Source organism: Macaca thibetana, chromosome 13 (genome assembly GCF_024542745.1).
Source record: "Macaca thibetana thibetana isolate TM-01 chromosome 13, ASM2454274v1, whole genome shotgun sequence".
In the NCBI taxonomy this organism is placed as follows: Eukaryota; Metazoa; Chordata; class Mammalia; order Primates; family Cercopithecidae; genus Macaca; species Macaca thibetana.
The window spans coordinates 6,724,755-6,747,479 of NC_065590.1; the positions used below are offsets into that span (position 1 = coordinate 6,724,755).

Here is a 22,725-nt window from a genome sequence, read left to right on the forward strand (position 1 = left end):
GTAGTTAAAATTGTTACCCATCTGAATTTACTCATGGCTTCAGGTTAAATCAAAGTTCCTTGAGAAAAGTGAAAACATTAAAAAAATTCCCATATTTCTAAATTTTGTTAAATGCCAACATGAGTTACTGAGGCCCCACAGTAAACAGGCAACATCTGGGATAACGTCAGGTAATCTGGAAAGGTCAAAACCCCCCAAATTTAATAAGAGGAATCTGTACATTGGTATGTGTTCTCCTGCATTAGAACTCACTTTGACTTGATACGTTAGCACGACACTTTAAACATCTAGGAGAGGATAGAGAGGACAATGGAAGCCTTTCTCAATATAGATTGAAATCTTCCACAAGAAAGCTTGGCACGGGCTGACATTTGACTGACTTATATCTTTTTTAAGAACCAAAACAGAAAGAATCACTGCACCCGCATTTCACTACTTTTGCTATGGATGATGAAGATGAGGAAGAGGATGAAGAGGATGATAGTGAAGGTGATAAGCTCTGACCTAAATGTATGCTCCATTAACTGTCAATTCACATTTTCTGTCTGTTGCGTTATGATTAATTGCCTGGCTTGGATTAGCAGTAGGCTGTCTCAGATGACTTCTCATGAATTCCAGGAGTCCTTCTTATGAAATGTGATAAAATACTTTTAGCTAAGTTTCCTTCTTTTTCCTTCAGAAAATGCATGAAATCATAGATTGCAGCTTACCCACGCACGAGTAAAACTGGGGATAGAATCTGCTAATCAAAATCACACTAGAAACCTGGGTTGTATTACTCCAGAAAGCCCATGACCCCATTCCTTACTTTCTCACTTGGAAAGAATTCCTGTGAAAGATGATTGGGAGGTATTTTCACATATGCTGCATTTGATACACAATGATGGGATGATCTTCATTTAGCAATAGGAAAGGGACTGGAGAAAACTGGAAATTCGTACTTAGCATTTTCTTCCTGGTCCAACAGCAAAAACATTGATGTCTGTGTGTTGAATCTATACATAGGATCAACATCCTGGGCACGTCTGATTGCCTGTTACACTTATAATTTGCATTACTTTTTAAAAGTTTTCTCGGTAGCAACATAGTATCCTGTGAGGTTGGTTTTCATGCAATTTCCATTTTGGAGTTGCCAGACTCTGGCTCAGAGAATTTGGGGAGCCTGTGAACCACGCAGCTGGTAACAGTGATGTCAGGCTTAGAAGCAGAACTAATGCTTAGTATTTTTCCTCCCCACAGAACCCCACTCATTGTCCTCTAATACTACAGGTATCTCGTTATTGCCTGAAATTGCATCAGTCCTTCCCTACACATGGGGGGGGGAATGTCCAGGACAAAATGTAATTCTGAAAAACGTAAGACATGGGCCTGAGATTCATGAGCTAGAACAGCACTTAAGCTTTTGAATCACTCTGCCTCCCTTCTAGGCTTTGTATGTTTTCAAGAGAGTTCTCAGGAAGCATTTCTTTATGATTATTCAATTGATGTTGATCTCTCAATCAAAAGGTAAATGGTACTCCCTGTAAGATCATATTTATGATTATAGCAAGAAAATGTGTGAGGATATGTGCAATTTGAATTTACCTTTAGCCTAAAATATGTAGAATATATGAAGTCTGAATTTCAAGATACATAGGGTATAGCACTACAAACTACAATCCACTGGACATGATCTCCAGTGAACTTTGGAGATTCTGGAAGCAGTCAAAGGAACATAAGGGTCACTGGGGTCTACTTTTATTAAAGCATTAGGTAGTTTGTATGTTTCTATTTCTCTACGTTGTTTTTCTGTACAATGCAGTATGAATCATTGCATTTCTCGTGGGAGAAAAGTCACTGTATTCATCACTTTTTATCAAGCCCAGGAACAATAATAAAAGAAACATTCAAAGAAAGGAAAGTTTGGATGACTTTTGTCATGCAGTCAATGAGAATTGACAAATAGGGTGATGTGGAATTCAGACTTGCATCTAGAAGAACTATTAATATTCTTAGCTCCTCTAAGTCCTATTAACTAGGAAAGTTTGGATTTAGAAAAGAAAAAATAGAATTTAATGTAAACAAGTACTGAATGTACGAAGTCCTTTCCAAAAATAATAGTCCCACAGATTGAGTAGTACTAGATGAATTATTAATTGCAGGATGTGTAGGGGAAATTGGTAAACTAGCTTAAATAGGAGTCTGAAGTAGAAGGTGATAAGATTAGTAGAGTCAATTTTTGCTGAATGTTCTTAGAAGGATTTTTAAATGTTTTTGAGTTCAATTCAACTAAGTGCTTGAGAAGTGGGGTTAGGTAGTTTCCCTGGCAGCAGGCAGTGTACCAGTCCTTAGTGTGAAGTGGCACCAAGTTGCCAGTTCCTGAAGTGGATCAGGAAATGTCTCCACTTGCTCTGTTACAAGTTGAGACAAATGTGTGCTGTTAGTTCAGTTACTCCTTATTAAGATTTACGAACAAGCACCTGTGTTCTTTGGTGCCCGCAAGAGCTAAGAAGTGCCTGGAGGATCGTTGCGGCATACCAAGGAGGCCATGCCAAGGTTTTGACCCCCAGAGCAGCATTCCTGGATGAGAATTTCCATCCTTTCCTTCAGCTGGGAGAAGAAAGCCTGAGACATCTGGTTCCTGATAGAATAGGGGATATTAAGAGAAGAAGCAATGAGCTTCCTAACTTCTCTGCCTTCGGAAGACACAAGTGCTCTCCTATATAACCTGACTTTTTCTTCATCACCTCTATTAAAGCCCTGGGCCAGTGGCTATCAAAATGAAAATGTGATCCTCCAACAGGCAGCAATACTATCAACCAGGAACTTTTCTATCTGTGAGAGGGTAACTGAAAGTCCTACTCCTTGAACTCAGAGCTTGTTCCCACCAAAACTGACCTTTTAACGTGTGAGCTTTACTGCCCCCTTGCACATGGGAGGCATAATTGCAGTGGCTTCTGTGTGCATCTACAGTGCTTGAAGTGCTGAGTCACAGAACACAGTAGGATTAGGAGGTGACATTAAGACCTTCAGTTCATGTTGAGGCTCTACTTGGCGATCTGAGGGTGGAGCATAGTCTAGTCTATAGAGGAGCTCAAGCCTGCACATCTGCACATTGTACAGGTGAGCCAAATGTGTGTGTCTCCTTACCAAGAGACCCTCCTTCCAGCTAGGTGCACATTGTGAGTCAGCCAAGGAGAAGGAATGACGCTTTCAAATGCCACGGGCAGGCAGGTCAATCAGAAAGCACCTTAAGAGCAGCTCTGTGCATTGCAATGATGAGATCAAGCAGTGGAAAACGAAGGAAAATGAAGATGGAGTTTCTGTTTTGAAATTGCATCTTAGACAAAGAATCATACTGTTCTTGTGGCTGAGGCACCTACAGGTTAAATGATTTGCCCAAGGTCATATAGAAAGTCAGTGTCAAGAATAGGCTCCACTAAGAATCCTGAAAGTCATAGTTTTTAAAAAGCAGCCCACAGTGGTTCAATTTCTTGAACAATTCCTGCGTGTGAATTCAGCTGCTTGCATGCCCTGCCCTGGAAGATGTATTCTCATTGTATGTACACCCACGAACTCAGTATATAGGAAGTTGCCTCTTAGATGTGGGGTAATTTTGAACTCCACAGTTAAGAATTTTCTCCAGTCCATATCCATAAGGTGATCAGATTGTTGTAAGATGCTGTCTCAGTATGTTTTGTGTCTCCATAACAGAATACCACAGACTGGGTAATTTGTAAAGAAAATACATTTATTTCTCACAGTTCTGAGGTTCAGAAGTCCAATATCAAGGTGCTGGAATCTGGTGAGGACCTCTGTGCTGTGTAATCCCATGGCGGCAGGCTGATGGACGAGTGAGTGTGAGAGAGCAAGATATGAAACTCACAGCCTCCAGCGCTATTATAATGGGCATTAATCCATTCATGAGGGTGGATCCCTCATGACCTAAACACCTCCCATTAGGACCCACCACCCAACACTGTTGCATTGGGGATTAAGTTTCCAACACATGCTTTTTGGGGGACACATTCAAACCAGAGCAGATGCTGTTCTCTCATCTCTCAGGATTTGCTCTCACTTGGGCCATATGTTAAGGAAGCAACAGTTTAAAAAGAGAGCCCTCCTTCCCCCACCCACTCATACTTTCCCATCCTCACTTGGCTAGTAAAGAATAGCGTAGCCTCTCATGTAGCCTCTTCAGTCTACAAGAAAGTTCCTCATAAAGGGCTGAAGAACTGAGCTGATTAGGTGAAAGGTGTTCAGGCAAATCGTCAGGAATCACGTCCTTGCTTTCTGGAAACTGAAAGGGGCAGTGGGCAAGACTTAATGAAAAGCTGCTGTGTTGAGTTCCATACGTCCACCTGCAGGTCCCCCTAGGGACTGCAGGCCTCTCTGATAAACGATTGCTTAAGATGCCCTGATTTCTGGGGTCCAAAAGTCTATGTCATTGCAAAGAATCCTGGATGGATTTCAAAAGGAAAGTACTTTCCACTTTATTTAGGATGGCTCTTCCAGCGTGAGTGTCTTTGCTGCTTCCGACTGCTGTTGCCCTCCCATAAATTATTATTATAATGACATTCCCACTGACCCAAACCCCTCGGTCTTGGCTCTGTGCACATGTATAAATCTAACAAAGGTCTGTACAGCTCTAATCGTCCTTTCCTAGTACTTACAGAGGATAGCATTTCTAAGTGGCTTTATTTTACATTATCCTCAGTGTTTTGTCAAAGAAGCAAAGGAGTCAAACGTGCCTGTGTCCAGTTGGAGACCTATGAAACCTCTGTGGTCCAGCTTTTATTTCTGAATAGACAGGGTCATTGATAGGTGGACTTCATCTTTGAATATAATTGTGTGGGTTTTTTTTTTAAATCTGTCTCTAATAAATATATAATCATAGAAAGTGTATTACTCAGGCAATTATTTAAATAGATTTACATCAGAAGATGTTTCTGGTGTTTCTAGCCTGTTTAGCATTCAGAGTGATATGGACTATAAAATTATTTAAATCTAATGATTAGTTGTTTCAAAAAGTTGCTGCTGTTAGGTTGATAACATCTCCTGAAACAAAATAACAGTACCAAATGAAACATTTCTCTTCCCTCCCTCTCTCCCCTCCATTAGTTAAGGCTCAGTTTTGTTATGAGCGTTTACAGATTGTTCTAAATAGATTTCAAATTCTGTTATTTCTTCCTCACCATTGGCGTGGATTACAAACCTATCATCCTGGTCACTATAATTAACAGTGCTCACGTTTATTAATTGACTATAGTTTTTAGTTTCCAACCCCACCCACACCCATAAAACCTGCCTTGCCAGGCTCTATGACTTAAAATAGACACAAAGCTATATTCAGGATTTATAGGCTAAGAAATATTACAGAGACATGATATAAGTGAAATTAATATGGGAAGTTTACCTTTGAAGAAGGAAAGACAACCATGCTTTAAAGGGCCTATGCAGGCCTAAATACCCTCTCTCTTCAAAACGGTCAATGCTGTTTAGACTTTTCCACAACCATTTTGTTGCCACATTTTTAAAATACAGGAGAAGAACCACATTGCCTGCATAATGATGGATGCGGAATTCAACCTCAGAGGAAAGTCAAGCTCTTCCTGGGAGGGTTGAATCAGGCTTCCTTGCTCTGTCTTTTCGTTTGCATTATTCAGTGGAAAAATACAAAATGGCATAATGATGGGAATAAGTTATCTTTTATCAAATCTGACTTTAAAATTCAGGTTATGTAAAACATAGAAGCGCATAGGAAATTCAATCAGAACCTCCAGTCACATTGTGTACTCTCTGTTCTTGGGCAACTGAACACTCCGCTGAGTCCATGCCTGGGAGCAAGTCTCAGATTCGCCCTTCCTGGCTAGAACACCTTTTGCCAGCAACTTCCACCAGGGGAAGCTCTGAGCACATCACTGCTTCACAGGCAAACTGCGAAATTCAGGCAAGACAGGGCAAAGTAGGCGTCAGGGGAAGCTAACAAAAAGTCCTGAAATCGCTTTTGTAGAAACTAATGAGACTGGGTTTCTTTAGGATTGTTACACTGTGATTTAACTACCAGTAGGGAATGCAGAGTGGAGTAAAGATGGAGACAATATTTGGAATGAAAATCTTCCAGAACCTAACTGCTTTAATGGAGAAAACCCACTTACTGTTTGAGAAGTATAGTCCTTCAAAGAGCTGAAATCACTGTTTTGCTTCTTAATCCCTCATCTATAGGTTACTGAAAGCTTCTCTCATTCATTCTAGTTCACCTTGGTTTTACACACACACACACACACACACACACCCTCCCATAAATGATAAATTCGATGTCTATAGAAAGACAGTCACCTAATTGCACAGTGAAGCAGAAGAAAGCCTTGCAAATGGTATACAATTTTCAAAGTGTTCCAAGCCTTAGGCAAAAGCCTTTCAACTGTGTCTAAAACTGAATGATAAAATATGTTGTACAAATTATCTGTGAACAGGAAACATGTGGTAGTGGCAGAGGACTGAAATGTAACACTTGTAAAGAAATGGGAACTGCCAGTCATTTAGACCCTTTCTTTCTTTCTTTCTTTTTTCTTTTTCTTTTTTTTAAGTTGCAAGTTTCATCATTTTTTTTTTTTTTACCCTCCGTTGATGTTCAAGTTTATAATAAGACACTTATCAGATTACACCGGGCCAATGGCAGCTTTATTTTAGAAACAACAACAAAAAAGAAACAGATGAGGCTAAAGATTTGGTGTTGCCCATCCCCTCCCACTTTGTGGGACTCCTTAAAATCTCTCTGCTCTGTTGTTTGGAGCCCTGGTGATTTGTGGGTGGAATTTTTGAAAGGATGGAAAATCTCCTGAAATAGGAAACATGCAAAGCTCAGGTGACTGCAAGTTGCATAAATGTTTCTCCATCCTTTATTTTCATGAAGGCAAAGGTGCTGGTTAATCTTCACTAAAGGGCAGAAAGGCTTCCACTGGGATGCTCTCTGCTCTCTCCTCACACTCCGTGTTGCTCTTCGAATGACTTGTCAGAGATTTTCTCTTTCCAAGATGCATCCGTTCTTTCTCAATGTAGTCAGTCAAGATTGCCTGTGATCCCTGCTGAGGGAATTTGTGATTAACCCCTACTATATGTCACCTAGTCTCCTCAATCCTTGATGAACTCACACAAACTATATATATATATATATATATATATATATATATATATATATACACACACACATATATATATATATATATATATATATATATTTCAAACCGTGTGCAGCTCTCTGAGGAAAGTTAAAATGTTAGTAAATTTCATATTTAGAGAAAAAAGAAAAGAGAGGGAAGTCTGTTCTGCTACATTTGTTTTCTATCAGGAAGTTACTCAGCTTTCATCTCAGTGCTCAGTGGCACCCTTATTTTAGCTTGTCTTTTATCACATGACTGCTTGATGACCTTTAAGTTAGCATGCTTACTATTCTGTCTAGTATACAGATCTGCCTCCTTATTATTGGGGCTGACCCTGGATGAAATGCCTTGGGATAGTCATCAAAAATGGAAGAGGAGAAAACAGTTTAATTTGCAGCCCAAATTCCATCACCAGCAAAAACAGTTAGTTGAAACAGTCTCCTCCTAGTGAACAAGCATGGGCATTAGACTGGCATAGTCTGCACAGTCAAATACATATCCCCCCCATTCCTGGAGCTAGACATTACATCATCCTGCTCTGACGTTGCAAATTGTTTCCTTCCTTCCCTCTCTCCCTCCCTCCCTTTTTGCCTCCCTCCCTCCCTCCATTCCTTCCTTCCTTCCTTCCTTCCTTCCCTCCCTCCCTTCCTCTTTCCCTTTATTCCTTCTCACTTTCCTCTTTTCTTTTAATTGTACAAATTATTCAACACTTCTTTTGTGTCAGTCACAGAAAGCAGCTGTGGTTTTGATGGTGAATACGGTATGGTCTATCTCAGGAGTTCTTGGTGTGGCGGGAAAACTGGAACAAATTCATAGAAGGAATCACAGCACCAGACTTCTCTCTCCCAATATGCCAGAGTGTGTGTCTTGCACTCTTCAAGACACAGTTATCACATTTTGGTGTTCTTGCAGTATTGCTTTGGCATGCCAATCTTTCCATCCAATTTCCCTGCATTTCAGCACGTTGCTTAGAGGGCATATGGTTCTCCCTCTTTCCCTCTGTCTCATACAATCATTCCTACCTTTATAGCTTCCTAGTCTATTTTTTAAATCCTATTCTGCAATGTCTCCTTTTCCCTTTTTATTTAGCAAAGTTCCTCCACTTCTTGTAAGATCATATTATGTGGGCACTTTTTTAATGAAACATCTGCTAACACTGGTTGTTTCTCATTTAGAGTATTTACACATTTTGGTATAAATTGGATATGTTTTATTTTTCTCTCACACTGATCCTGTATCATTTCTCTTTTTTCCACAAACAAGACTGAGAGCAAGAATTAAATCATACACTACGTTTTTAAATAAACTCAAGGGCATCTAATGATAATAGCAAACATTGGTTGAGTACTTATTGTCCCATAGGCAATGCTCTAAGCTCTTTCCACCTGCTATGCCATTTCATACTCATGATAATCTTATGATGTAGAGTATTACTACTTTCTACATTTTTTTTTTTTTTTGGCAAGGAAATTGAAGAAGAGATTTTTAAAGCTAGCTTGTTAAACTGGCAAAGTAAAATTTAACCTACAGATCTTGGCTCCAGAGTCCATGCTCTCTTCTGCCGAGCATCTAGGAAGTTTTCAATAAACATCTGTTCAAGTGAACTGAATGGGAGACAATTTGCAAATCTGAGAACCATTGAGAAGCCTGTTACAGGAATGCCTCATGGGTGAATGAAGGGAGCAGATAGTGAGTACATTTTTTTGGTCATATGAATGGGTTTTGAGGTTCGCATGTATTTAACCTTCACCCATTACAGGGCATATTTTGCCATGCGGACACGTGGAGGAATCTGGGGAAAGTGAAATGTACAAGGTAGGCAAATGGGCTTCATTATGGTTCTCTGGCTCAAAAAAGAGCCAAGAAATGTAATAGACGAGTTAGCCCATTAGTGTTGCAATGCATTTTTAAATGTGTTTAAGAAATTTCCGGTGCTTCACAAATTCTGTTAACTTGTTGCTTAGATGTTTCCTACTGATGTCCTTCTCTCTTTCCTTCTTTCTCTTCCTCCATCTTTCCTTACTGTGGTCATAGGACTAAATGATAATTGTGCAATTCTGGGGATTGTACGAAAGTCAGAAACAGGACATAAACTCCATTGTCACACACAGAATCTTTTTTTTTTTTTCTTAGTGAAAATACTAAAGTATTAGCACTGTTTTCCACAGTCAGATATAGGGAATGCCGTTATCCATGACATCGGAGCCTTGGTAAATGGAGCAGGACGTTATATAACCCTGCACCTGCAGGCCTGTTTCCATGGGCGAAGCCAAATTTGTAACTGTGCCCTTTGTGGTCTGATAATCTCAGAGAAAAGAATGACTCTTGAACTTTGCCCAGTGGTCATTCTATAGCTAGTTATATTACATTTTCATCTAGTCTGCATTTTCCTCTCATAAATGGCTGTTGATAGCCTGAGGAGAAAGGCAATAGATGCGTTATGATTAGTTCGTAAACTATATAACATGATTACATTGTAAACAAAACCCTTCAAAGGTCCAGGTCCTTGCACCAGCCAAGAACATGTAAAACCATCTGGTGTGTACACTGTAGAAGGTCTCCCCTAGTTAGAGGAGATAGTGACTGTTTCTTGCTGACTAACAGAATGGAAGAAGCCATCCTCCTCTCCACTCCTACTCTGACCATTACTGTTTGCATAATCAATCAATTTTCCACTGAACTCTCAATAATCCTTTATTTTGCCACCCACATAGGGATTTACTTGGACTATTTAAGCATTTCCCACTCTGGGCCTTTCATTATCTGTAGTCACTTCTATCTCATGCCTTTAGGTATCTTCAATCCCCAGGCTATTCTCCTTGTATCCCAGGCTCTCTGACTTCTCTTTTATCTTTTCTACCTCTACATCCAGCCTAGTCCCTTGGGCCACTTCATCTGCATCTCCCTATAGCCTTAATGTCCTGGCTGTTCTCCCTTTCCAGCTGAATGTATCCCCCGCCCCATGCCAGACCAAACCCTCCTAGAGCTGTTGAGCAGCTCTGAACAAAAGCACATACCATTTGTATTCCCACATGCCCCTGGTCCATTTCAAGCCTTTATGTTTCTCCTTAGACTTATTTTCCTCATCTCCATGCTTATTCCCAGCAGATTCTGAGCTTGTCTCCGGTTCCGGAAGAGAACGCTCAGGCTTGAGTTTTCTCAACCTCACACCCCCATACCTACAAATGTATTTATGTAGGTTTTCCTCAACTCTTCCCTCAGTAAGTTTCCTCTCCCTCTCTCCTTTGTTCTTTCTTCCCTTCTGTCCTGACTTTCTTTCCATCCTCCTTCTATCTCCAAATAAACAGAGAAAAACTGCTTTCTATTCTCTTCTCATCTAACTTCCAGCCAAGTTGTGCCTCGTTTCACACTTTTCTCCATCGATTTTCTCTTCTCTTTATAAAGTTTTTTTTTAACTTCCTCTTTTCCGCTACCCAATTTTCATCAGCATAGAAACATACTCAAATCTCTCCCATCAGTAAAAGTCTTATTCATATTGTACCTTCTTGCAGCCATTGCGTTATTCCTCTCCTGCCCTTCATAGCCAGGCTGCCTAAGCAAGAAGTTGACACCAGCAGTGGCTACTATCTCACTTCTTTAATCTGCTGAAGTCTGCCTTCTATTCCAGCACTCCTCTGGGACTGCTCTTTCTAATGGCAATCATTTCCAGATGCAGGATCCGGGGAACAATTTACAATCCACCTGCTCACCTGATAGCTTGGCAATATTTGGCATTGCTAACTACTGTCCTTTTGAATTTCGCAACTTCTCTTTTTGCTTTTAAGACACTAAGGTACCATGGTTTTCCTCTTTCCTCTCTGATACTCCTTAATTTCCTTTATTGACTACAGTTTCCCATACCACCACTAAATACTGGGAGTCACAAATATTCCCCTTAAATGCCTTTTCATGCTACACTCTCTCTGTACGCCATTCCCTCTGCTTTCTACCATGTAAACACAAAATTCTCCTGTTTGTATCTTCAGGCCTGAGTGCTCTTCCTAGATTAAGACTATGCCGTTGACTTCTTACTCTATATTTTTACCTGGACAAACAAAGTTACCTTAATCATGGTATATTCAAACAGAATGCCTCCACTCTTCCTTTCTTTGCCACCCACACAGTTGTCTGATCCAAATACAGAGGAACTATCCTAGGTTCCAACTCTTCCTGATACCTGAGAGCAACTTCATTGACAAATCTTGTGATTTCCTGAGCTCCCTTTAATATATCCTCTCAACTTCTCCATGATTGCCCTTGCTTAAGCGATTGCTTCTCACTTAGGGAGTGGGAGATGCCTGTCTTCTAGGCATTAACCATACCACGAGCCTGCCATTGCTCTCTCCCTCTCACTGTGTGTCCTCTGCTTCCTTCTGCTTCCTCCTACTGCATTCCCACTCAAGCACTGCTGTCTTTGGAATGCCTGTCATGACTTACTCAAGTTGTCATTCCCTTCTCCGTGATTTCGTATTTCCCCTTATTCTAGTGGAACACTTTTATCATTTTGCATAACAAATACTTATTTCCTTCTCCCTCCAAAACTAGACTGTGAGCTCCCTAAAGGCATGATCTTTTTGTTTATTGTTATGATGCATCCCATATTTGTCAGCACCTGACTCAGTGCTTGGCACATGTTTTTGAAAAATACAAGAGAGAATGCATAGCTTAACATTTCCAAAGAGATTATACACTTCCTCATAGCTCTCTGCCACCAATGTTTTGCACTTATTTAGTTGGTGAACTGAAAGGGAGTGGGTCATTGCAGAGTGGAAAGAACACTGATTAACCTTGAGGAGAACTAGGCTGGTCCGGGTAATTAGGTATACGACCTTGGGCAAGAAATTGCTTCTCTAGGTTTCTGCTTTCTTATCTCTAAAATCAGAGAAGAGGATTAGATCATAAAAAAGATACTGCCAGCTCTAAAAATATTATAACCTGAAATGCTTTCTTCTAAAATTCTAAACAAGGTGATTCTTAGTTTTAGATCCTTGGTTAAGATCCCAGAATGTGTACTTAGATTTTCCGTAAACCATGTGAAATTGCGTTCAAGGTTTTATTGTTGTTGTTACTTGCTGTACAGGAGCCTATGAATTGATAAATAATATCCAGTCTCTTCTATTCTTTAGTAATGGGACATTTAAAGATTTAATTGATCACATGATCACTAAACAAGTGTATTTTGCAGTCTTCTGTGCAGTTGGATGTGACAAAGTGACAAGGTTTTGAGTATGCAAGTAACTGAAGGAATATGAGCAAAAGTGATATGGGCATATTTTTTATAACCATGTACCTGACCTCCATTTCCTATTCCTCTCTTTTCTTGGAATGGAGCATAAATATGGTGATGTTGAACAGTTTTGTTTAAGAAATGCAATACCTCAGAAATTAACAGACCGTTAAATCAGAAGGAACCTGGGTCCCTGAATGACCTTCTGTAGCTGAAGCTGTACCCCATCATCCCAGACTTTTCTATAAAAGAGAGTTAACCCTTCTATCTTGTTTTAGCGATGGTTATGTTAGTTTCTCATAAAGGCTTGAGCTAATATTGATCCCAGTACATTTGCACACCTGCATTTTTGGAAAGAGGGCCCATAGATTTCACTAAGTTTGCAAAAGGCTCTGTGACCCCATGTGACAGATTAAAGATGGCACATTCATTGACAGATCTCCCATTGAGAAGCGAGTTTAGGTTCCTTGCCCTTGAACCTGAATAGATTCTGTGACTGCTTTGACAAATTGAACACAGTGTAAATAAAGTTGTGTCAGTTTCCAGCTCAAAGGCAAAAGAGAATGGTAGCTTCCTCCTCCTGCCTCTTGGAAAACTGGGTTTTGGAACCCCACCACCGTGCTGTCAGTAAGCCCAAAAATCCATAGAGGCATCTATGTGGAGAAGTTTCAAGGCGCTTCTCTTCTTCTTCTTCTTTGAAACTCACAACAATGCCTTGAAGAATATATTAACGTCCTTATTCTACGGATGAGGGAAACTGAGCACAAGGCATTTCAGTCACTGACTTACCTAAGGCTACTATTAGGAAGTGGTAGATTTCAATCTTGAACCCTGCAACCTAACCCCAAGTCTTGCATATTTCACCGTTTTGCTATGCTGCTCAATAAGGTGCTACTATGTGTTAGAAAAAGTTGTAAAAAATTCAGTTAGATTTGTTATTTAACAGTCTTTTTGCCACTGGACTTTAAGTATGGTAAGCTAGTCTTCATATGTTTCATTTCTATTTTGTGGCTATACCTTGAAACTCACATCAAAATTTAAAATACTTAAAAATATTTTATTGTGAGCTACCCAAAAAGCACTGAGAAGTGCAATTTTGCAATTCTGCTAACAATTACCAAGGTCTTATTATTTTTCCCCTTTCCTCCAAGTATATGTACTTTAAAGTATCTTGGTATTTGAATCATATTCCGCAGCACGCACCTCATGTTCGCTATGTCTTAGAGGTGCATGCCTAACATTCCCATCCGTAAGTTACCACTGCCTTTTCTGTACACGAATCCAACTGTTCAATCTCTGCTCATGTGCCTTCTTGAGATTCTGTTGGAACATGCCCAAGTATTGCCTGAACATGACCCCTTTGTGTGGATTCATGCACAGTTATATGCACAGCCAATCTGCCAGTCCGGACCGACAGCCTCACACCAAAGCCTCCATTTCTCAGCAGGAATCCAGCAAACCAGATGTCAAGTGCATATTTCCTGAGTACTTTATGGGATCCACAGAGAGGCTCTCACAGTATGCTTCAGGCCTCAGTTTAGTGCAACTTGTCAAAATGAATTGTTTCATTTCTCTACCACACATGCCAGGTTGAGAGGAAATTTTTAAAAGAAAATACTGCGTGAGGGTTTAGGCTTTCATATTCTTTATTAAAATCCCATGGACTTGTGGTTGGGGTAAGGTCCTGAGGCTGGGGCTGGGGCTGAGTGCAGGAGACTTACTTCTTGAATGAGGTGGAAAGTAGGACAGTATCCTCTGTCTCAGCATATTCAACCACAAGATGAGAGAAGAATTCCCTCCATGAGCTTGAGAACATCCCCAAAGCGGGCTGGGAAGACTCATGACATTAGGGCACAAGGCAGGGTTTCAAGAAGGGGTTCTTTCTCCCTAACCTGGAGAAATGCAAACTTTAGTAACAGGGCATCGGACACATTCTCATTTGCTTTCTGGATTTTTCTGACCTGGTGTTCCTCATTGAATCATACATGGCTATTTACTTATTTCATAAATGCACAGTGGAATTCTTCTCCATGAATACTTTGGCATCTACAAGTTAATCTTTCATGCAAAGGACACCTTCAGTACATATATAACTTGGTTTCTGCATCAGATCAAGTGGGTTAAGAACACTGGGTTTGCTACTCCTTAGTGAAGTCTTTGGGAAAGTCACAGGCTCAGTTTTCACATGTATAGAGTGAGTGGAGAGTTTGCATGTCGTTCAGTATTATTGCCAGTTAACTGGAAGACTACGTGTGTCATGCTTAGCCAAGTCCTTCACAGAGTCAGTACTCCATATATATTAGCTGTTATGTTTATAATACTATTGATATTGCAATTCTAGTAATTATTGTTGATTCTTACCCATTACAGCCCTTTCATCAACTATATTGCAAGATAGAGGTCTTCTGATGACATGGAAGTTAATCACACATTCTGCTTTCTAAATTAATGGCACCATATTTAGTGTAGGTTCCCAGTTCCCTCTGAATGGAGTTTCATGCATTTTCCACCATCATTGACTTTATTTGTTGTCCTTAACTTTTTTAGTTCTCCATCTATCAGCCACAGCCTGACTTCTGCACCCTGTTCCACTTTTGACACTGAGTGACAATTTCATCTAACCTGAACAGATGGTCCCTGACCTTCCATGATTTGACTTAGAATTATTCAGTTTATGATGAGTTTGTTGGATTGTAACTTCATTGTATGTCAAGGAGTATCTGCATTTTCGAACCAAGCTTGAGAAAACACACTACTTCAGTGGGTTCAGAGCGAGCAGCCACTGGCAGGATATTGACCAAGCTGTAGACTGAACATTTGCACTCGGATTATTCTTGGTGCCCACAAAGTCATTGCACAGTGGGCAATGGTCACTGCTTTGGTTTGCCCTTTTCAAGTCCCTGAGATCCTTACTGTTACTGTATCCTTGTCTCAAAACTCAGTTTATGTGTGTCTGGAACTTACTGGACAGTCTCCACCCAGGACACAACCCCCATTATCCTTCAGACTGATATCCTAGAAGTGTATGACATTCTACAAGCCCACTTGACTGCAGACATCACCTACCCCCTCCTATACATATCCATATCCACTCCATCCAGCTTCCTTTGAAGCCTTTTCACAAACTACTTATCAACTCCAATCTACTCCCCCAGCCTCCCTTAATTATTACAATCATCATTGGTCTTTTGCTTCTTATTATTTTCCTTAAGTATGCATTATATTTTCCTTTGTATGAGATTTGCCTCTTTGAAGGTAGAGATCACCTCTGAGATTTCCCTGTAACCTCCACGTGTCAGCCCTGATGCACAATATCTGTTACTAGATAGCTTGATTGAGTTACCGAAAAAAGAAAGAACTTTCTATATTTGCATAGCTAAAAATCGTGGAGACTGTCAAAAAGACAGTATGTTAGAGAATGTACATTTCAACTAAAGGAATCATGACCGTAAAGTATTAAGACTTTGGTTCAAATATTAGGTCTTTCACCTACTCATCTGTTAACTTTGGACTAGAAATTTAACTTTTTATTGTCAGTTTGCTCATTTTAAAAATAAAGATAATATATTTGCTTATTCTTTTCTTGAGGACTGAATTCAATAATGTATGTGAAAATGCTTTGGAAAGTATTACTATTACAGGGCATTTTATCTTTATAAAATAGTGTCAAGATGAATTTCTGGTTTACCTTTTTAGTATTCCCACAATCCTTATATCATAACTAGATAATATTTAGTTTTGAAGAAATGATTCCGCTACTGAGACCTGTGTACTGTTTCATTCCTCATTTGCAGGTGTATTATTGATTCAAAACTGTTAACTACTGTTCCACTGGGAAGATGATCATGACTGTCTTACTCGTATGGGCACATTCAGATCTCACATAGAAAGAGAAGTACTTATACAAGTTCCTGGCCTCAAAAACTGAAATGGGAAGAGGAAAGATTCTTATAAAAGAAAAAAAAAAAAAGACAAGTAAGTACAATTCATTGGTTCTTCTCGGATCAAACTGCTGCTCTTATGCACTTGAGTTGAGCTTCTATCCCCTGTTCCCTGTGGGAGGGCTCTGGGAGGCAGCCGAGAACATGGACACTGGTGATTTGGGAGTCCCTCAATGATGTTGTAAACAAAAATGAAAGAGGCTGGTTTGACTTTGATTTTTCCCTTGAATCAGTTACTTTTTAAAAGCCAATTACTTCTAGTGAATATTTGTCTTTCCTGTTCAGCAAATTATTTATTTAAATAGTTCTTAAGAAACAGCTCTTCGGAATTCTGTTTAAAAGGAATGCTTTGAACATCTAAGGTACAACATTCCTTTATGAGTCATATGTTGCAATCCCTAATCAGATCTCTTTACACAGAGTCCTGTAGGCTTAGGCAGTTCTCCTAAGAAATGATGAACTGCTCTATTGGCAGCCGCTGCAGGGTGAGAAGCTCGGTGTGCCACTTAACTGGCTTAAACACACACACACACACACACACACACACACACTTGGGCAAAGCCTTTAGTTAATATTATTGCTCAAGTAAAAATTTTATTACCCTCTGCAGAGTTCACAAAGAAGAGGCATTAGACTGGCAAGCAGAGCTGGTTGGATTTACCTTTGACATAGTGAGCTCCTTGAAGCTACAACAATGCCATATACATCCTATCACAGTGTCTGTAGAAGGGACACAGTAGGTGCCTGCAAAATTAATGATTACATGGATTGAGTCCAGCCATGCATTTGATATCTAGATCTCGTCTATGGCCCTCTTGCCAGCCAAACCCTTGTTCATCCTGTTCTAGAACATCTCCACTGACAGGGAACTCAACTCTGGATATAGTAACCAGGGCGGAGGTGACTCAAGACGAAACTGCTAGTTTTTCATCTTCCCATTCTTCCTTTTGCCTCCAGGGTATTCAGTTGCTAAAGGGGAAAGGTGTGAACAACTGAATACGCAATTTTCCATGGTGTATTCAGTGGTTAGCACCTTTCCCCATCTTCTTAAACCAATGCTATCTAAAAACTTCTCCTTAACACATCCCTTGCCCTATCAAAGCCCACTCCCAAGAAACGTTTTGACAAATATTTCATTCTGAGGTATAAGCAGACAATGGTGGCTCAGAAGACTCCTTCCTCATGGGGACATTCGTATTTTTATCAGAGCCCAAATCTTTGAGTAAAAAACCTCATGATTCACTATAAGGGAAATTTCAGGCTCCCATCAGTGACTGGAAGGACATTCTTCTATCTCCCCTTGCCAGCTGCAAAGCCTTCTGGGAGCCTTATATTATCTCCCGTGGGCAACTGTCTTGTGTCCCTGGGCAGAATCTCTCTTCAAGAAAGCATCAGCAAGCATCACAGGAGGCTGAAGCACGAGAATCACTTATCTGTATAAGAAATAGTGTCACAATGATTTGTTATGTCTTCAAGGCTAGCAAGCTCTCCCTCATTCCTTCTCAGATATCTTGCATTATCCTATTTTACTAATGAGAAAATATTCTCTAATTTAAGCACAATGGTATAGTTTATTTTCCTAATGAACTGCTTTCTGTGATTTTGGACTATCCCATTGCTGAAATGTTGTATCTGATTTTTGAGGCTCTAATGATCCTCATAAATTATAAACATTTTGCATTAAATGAACTCTTTTGTGGACACTCTAATAAGTCCTAAAGAAAGTCAGGCTGTCTTCTGAGTTTGAGGGGACAGCCAGGACTTTTAATGGAAAGTGGTCCTTATTAGAACCAACCCCAGACCTAGGGCTGGCAAGCAGCAGAAGCTCTGAGCATATGCCCAGGTAATGAAGATTTGTAAACTAGGTCATGATGGTGCCTCACACATCATAAGACCCATCGCAGCCTGGGAAAATATTATGTTGATTTTTGTCCCCTCTCAAAGATCTGTAGAAAATGCTAACAGAGCAAGAAAAGGTTAGAATTCAAGGAAGAACATGCCTATCGCTCTTGTCTCCAGATTGGTCCTGGTAGGCATGACTTTTCCTTTGGCACCCGGTGGAGATCTTTTTCAATGGAGCTCTTGCATGAGACACGGAGGTGGTCCTGCTTTTGTTTCCATGGAAAAAAATGCTGAACACATGTATTTTACGTACTGCTAGTTGCTCCCAATCATCGATACAAATACCCACATAGCAAAGTAGCAGTGGAAACAGTAAAATGAATCCGTGAGTTTGACTGCTTGGATATAAAGAACAGAGATTGTTTCAAAGGAGAAAAGACAGCCTGCAAATGATCAGGGCATGTATGTAGATGAGGGTAACAGCAAGGACGCAGGCACAAATATGAATAGAGGACTGGGCGATCCATCTGAGTAGAGGACACAGAGCCTCAGAGCCCCTTCTTACTTAAATATTTCAAGGGGAGGGAGGCGAGCAACATATTTCACTCCCTTGCATAGTGAGTGTCTGGGATCATTAGGATCCAAAGTAAAAAAAAAAGAAAATAATTTGACAAAATGTCCAGAGGCACAACATGATATAAAGCACGACATTTTTTCACATATGTGTAAGCTTGTTTCAAAATGGGCATTGCTTCTGAAAAGGAGTGCTTTAAAAAATGTAGATACTGAGTCAACTTTTAGCTCTCCGAGCTATTGAAACTGCAAAGGATAAGCAAGGAAAGCACTTTTTTAAAAAAAGAAAGATAATCAAAAGCATTTATGTGTGGTGTTGAGAGCTATGTGTGAGTTTGTGTGTGTGTACACAGATTTAGCATTCTGTGCATTTCCTGAGGTAACATTAAAACAGATTTGCCTTTTATGAATACACTTCAGGAGAACTGGAGAGGTGCAATATTAGACCTGATTTCTAGTTTCCATACGATTGCTACCTGGCTGTGTAATCCTGGAGATGACTGATAACATCTCTCGGTGTCACTGACGAAATGAAGGAATTGGTCTTGATATCTTCTTGAGGTATGCTCAAGCTATAAAAGGTAGTGATTTTGTTAGTGTTCAAGAATATGCCAAGTCTGTCCTATGACAATGGAGCTACATATATGTATTGGTGCTGGGGCGGTGGGGGGGACAGATGGAAGAGATAAGAAGAGAGAGATAAAAATAACCCAGTAAGGAAAAGAAATGTTTGAATGTTTGGGGGCAGAAAAAGTGGATCATTGAACACAGAAGCAAATACTGCTGGTAGGTTTAATGATCCCTGCTATAGCTATTGATTCATTTCAAGCATCTCTATCAAAGGGCTGGGACATGATATGAGTATAAGCAGGGATTCTATGTCTGCCCTCAGAAGCCCAGTGAGTCATTGTCTCCTGTGCAGTGGAGGTGGCTGTGGGCACTGCAGGCTTAGTCCCAGCTTTGGCTGATCCTACTCTGGTTGCCTGAATCGCAGTGTGAGACCAACTCCCTTGCCCTCCTGGGCTAATCAGTCCCTCTCAATCGTGGGTCCCAGTAGAGCCCCATAAGCTGGTGTGGCCCAAGTGACGGGCAAGGAGGGAAGGAGGTGGTCCCTAAGAACGAGAGAAAGTGACCAGGTAGGCAGAAGTAAAGTTACCATTGAAAGCAAGAAAGGTTTTTTTTTTAAGCATAATAAACCCAATATTTGCAAATAGAAAGACTGTCTTTTAATTTTGCTCTTTCCATGGTTTCCTCATTACTGTCTACAGCCAAGGCTGAATCTTGAAGCTCCTGGCATGAGCAGCAGCCTGGAGGACAAGCCCGTTGCTCATTATGTCTCAAAGCTCACTTTCTCAACTTTCTCAGAAAGTGATCATTTTAAAACCCAGTTTTGTGGGGAGAGGAAGGGATTTCTAAATGGCAAAAACCTACACAAAGAGGAAGAACTGATGGATTCTGTCTTTGAGTTTGACCATGTGTCAAGGACAGGGGGAACTCAGAATATAATGTGAGCAGGGAAGCCTTCCGCTCCCTTTCAGCAAATGGGAAGATGCAGATGCAGAGATTAGGGGTGAAAAGTAGCACCTAGGTGGACCTGTCCTCATCTCTCCTCTCTGAGTTGCTTATAAGTTGCAGAGTTTTGCATGTGCACCCAAGCGACGAGGGGACATTTGTCTATGATCTTGACTAGGCAGGTGGGATAGAAGAATGTCACAGCAAAGTAGAAACCGACTGGCAGTTGAGGGCTGTGGGGCGGGCCATTTAGCAGGGACAGCAGAGGTACTAAATTCCTTCCATAATATGATATGTACTGAACCACAGTGTATTCAGTTGTAAGGAAGGGCTATATTTTATTCAAGAAATTCTTTATTCTTACGCATTAGGATATTTCCAGCTTCTTCACAAAATTACACTTTAAATCAAGAACACCAAGGCAATACTTGAAAACTTAATTTTCTGTCTTTGTTATCAATGAAGTAGAGTTACTTCATTGGAGAGCAATGGCTCTGTGGCCCAGACCGATGGAACACAAAAACGAAACTAAACAACACAAAACAGACCTGCTGAATCAGAACCATGGATGATCGGAGCTGCACTGTTGGTGAGAAGGTAAATTAGTACCATCTCTATGGAAAACAGTATGGAGATTTTTCAAAGAACTAAAAATACAACTACTGCCCAATCCAGCAATCCTTCTACTAGTTATTTATCCAAAGGAACAGAAATCATTATGTCAAAACGATACCTGCACTTGTATATTTATTGTAGCACTATGCACAATAGCGGAATCATGGATTCAATCTAAGTGTCCATCAATGGATAACTGGATAAAGAAAATGATATATATCCATATCTATATATACTATATATAGTATTCCGTGCTCTGTGTGTGTGTGTGTGTATATATATATATATTTCATGGTATATATATTTATATACCGTGGAAAACTACTCAGCCATCAAAAAAGAATGAAATTATATCTTTTGCACCAATATGGATAGAATTAGAGGCCATTATCTTATGTGAAATAACTCAGAAATAGTCAAAAACTGTTGTTCTCACCTACGAGTGGAAGTTAAATAGTGTGTACACCTAGACACAGAGAATGGAATGATAGATACTGGAGACTCAGAAAAGTAAGTCAGTGGGAGGTGAGTGAGGGATGAAAAATTTTCTAATGGGGACTATGTGCATGATTCAGGTGATGGATACACTAAAAATCCAGACTCCACCACAACACAATATATTCATGCAACAAGACTGTACTTGTATCCCCTAAATCTATAAAAATAAAAGAAAATAAATGTAAAAAATTACAACAAATTAAAAGTCTCCATAGATAATTCTGGTGGACATCCAGCTTTAGGAACCTTTTACTAATGAGGCCATGGAGACGTCGTTTTCTGTTTATGAATTTAAGAATCATTTTGTTTCTAAGTCTCTTGTCCTTTGGTTATAATTCTAGTTAAAGTTCTGAACTCCTCTAAAGGACAAACGATAACAAAAAATGCAAGCTTGCTGATGTTTGCTTAGAAGCGTGAGTTTTCTCCTAGCCTTGTCACAAAGCACACAGTTGAGTTTATTCAAACATGGAGGATGACAGGCGAGTTTGTGAGCTTTATGCTACTGGGTTTATGGGGAGACGCTTATTATTTTCTCTGCGCAGTTACATATCCAATTTAGCACCAAGAAGCATCTCACTGAGAATGGGCATCATTGCCCAAACTGGGTTCCATGGAACACTTGTGTACCGAGGGAGAATAAAATATTTGAGTGTCAAAATAAATCTGTGACCAGGCATGGTGGCTCATGCCTGTAATGACAGCACTTTGGGAGGCCAAGCGGGGAGAATCACTTGAGGCCAGGAATTGGAGACCAGCCTGGCCAACATCTCAAAACCCCATCTCTACTAAAAATATAAAAATTAGCGGAACGTGGTGATGTGCACCTGTAGTCCCTGCTACTGGGGGCGCTGAGGTGGGAGAATGGCTTGAACCCAGGAGGCAGAGGTTGTAGTGAGATGAGATCGCGCCACTGCACTCCAGCCTGGGTGACAGAGTGAGACTTCGTCTCAAAAAATTAAATACATAAATGTGTAAAATGAAGTACGTATTCTCCCTTGAGGGTCATAATTGGTAATAGAAATGCTTCAGGTGATGAAAACTCCTATAGGGTCAAGAATTGTTTAGCTAATTTTTCTGACCAAATTCAGCCTTTTATTTTAACATTTGGTGGGACACTGATGTATTACGGAATACCATGTGGGAAATGCTAACCTGTGACGTGCCACGGAAAAGTCTTCCTAAATAGCTCTCTGGTTATGGCAGAAAGAAAATGAGCTTTACTTTAACTCCAGCTGTATAAACTGGTTCTAATACTTCATTCCAGTGACACCAAAAATAAACCACTTAATTTTCCCAAGCTTCAATTTCTTCACTTCTAAGATAGGGGCAATATGAGGACCAAGTCAGTGAGGTGTCTGCCATGGAGGAGATATTG

The 22,725-nt window shown here is 40.2% G+C and overlaps 1 long non-coding RNA gene across 1 annotated transcript in view; it reads left to right on the forward strand.

Moving 5' to 3' along the window:
- The window catches only part of LOC126933963 (uncharacterized), a 325,171-nt gene that overhangs the window by 76,493 nt on the left and 225,953 nt on the right, over positions 1-22,725 (forward strand). Inside the window, exon 2 of the long non-coding RNA XR_007718794.1 lies at positions 16,164-16,344. This is a non-coding gene — a long non-coding RNA (uncharacterized LOC126933963). The remainder of the gene's footprint in view (positions 1-16,163; positions 16,345-22,725) is intronic.